Genomic DNA, 1,520 nt, shown 5'->3' with positions numbered 1-1,520 from the left:
TTGTTGCGTGTAGTGGACTCCTGACCTATCCAGCGGAACCCGAAACCCCACCACCCTATGGCGCAAGTCGAGGAATCTGCAGCCAACACGGTCGCAGAACCGTCTCAGCCTCTGATTCAGATCCTCCACTCGGCTCTGTACCAAAGGTCCGCAGTCAGTCCTGTCGACGATGCTGCAGATGGTGAGCACTGCTTTCATCCCGCTAGCGAGACTGGCAGTCTTCACCAAATGTACAGCCGACTTTGCTAGCGATGGTTCACTGACAAATTACGCTCTCATTTGCCGAGACGATAGTTAGCATAGCCTTCAGCTACGTCATTTGCTACGACCTAGCAAGGCGCCATTATCATTTGCTGTTTATCTTGTGATGCATGTACCGTCAGACCGATGTTCACCAATTATGGATTAAAGTTAAGTATTCCAGAAGCTACGTACCTTTTTTTGCTAGTATAATTACTTTACCTGTTCCAGACCTCACGCCAGCCTGCGTGAGCTTAAACGCGTGCCTTTCGGCTTCCTCAGAGTGGCTTGGTTGTCTTGCCAAGTCACAACAGTGGCGGACATTGCTTGGACCGTATGGTGGTAACCGAAGGCACCACGACACATGTGAAGAACGTGAACCTGTCCACGAACCGTCTGCGTCCCTTCATGCCTGATATCTTTCCCGATGGAGGATAACTTTTCGTGTCACCACAAGGTTCAAATGGTTCAAATGGCTCTAAGCACTATGGGACTTAACATGGGAGGTCATCAGTCCCCTAGACGTATAACTACCTAAACCTAACTAACCTAAGGGGATCACACACATCCATGCCCGAAGCAGGATTCGAACCTGCGACCGTAGCGTGTCACCACAAGGCCAGGATCTGCTGAACTGGTTTGAGAAGCCTAATGCAGGATTCACGTTGATGTCTTGATCACCAAATTAGCTTGATCTGAACCCTATGCAATATAGACTGATGAGACAAAACATTGTGACCACTCTCCACCAAGAGGTTTAATGCCTGCTGCTGGTGTTGCGGGCACGAGGCGCAGAAAGGAACGAATGTAAGCGAAAGAGAGACGAATGTGCAGTCGTTACAGCGAAGATACGGGCCACAAATGCGGAAATCCAGTGATATAAGGGGTGCTGACGAAGGTCACATTGTCGTAGCGCCGCGGCTGGGAACGAGAATCACTGAAACGGAGAAGTTTTCGCCTGTTGGAGTACTAATGTCGTGGGCACTTTTGGAAAGTGGTTGAAGGATGGTAAAATGACGAATAGGTCGTATGCTACTTGTCAACCACGTCTCATCACAAAACGTAGAGATCGGAGGATCCGCCACTGTGTAATTCAGGATAGGCAGCAGTCTGTGGCACATCTGACGACAAAGTACAGTGCTGGTGCAGGCACAGGTGTTTCGGAGTACGCCTTTCAAATGCCATTGTTGAAATGGAAGATCCACATCACACGACCTTACGTGTTCCTTTGCTGACCCAACGTCATTGTCAGTTGTGGTTGCAGGTGTTGAGTTTTGACG

Source organism: Schistocerca cancellata, chromosome 3 (genome assembly GCF_023864275.1).
Source record: "Schistocerca cancellata isolate TAMUIC-IGC-003103 chromosome 3, iqSchCanc2.1, whole genome shotgun sequence".
Lineage (NCBI taxonomy): Eukaryota > Metazoa > Arthropoda > Insecta > Orthoptera > Acrididae > Schistocerca > Schistocerca cancellata.
This window is presented reverse-complemented; position numbering follows the sequence as displayed.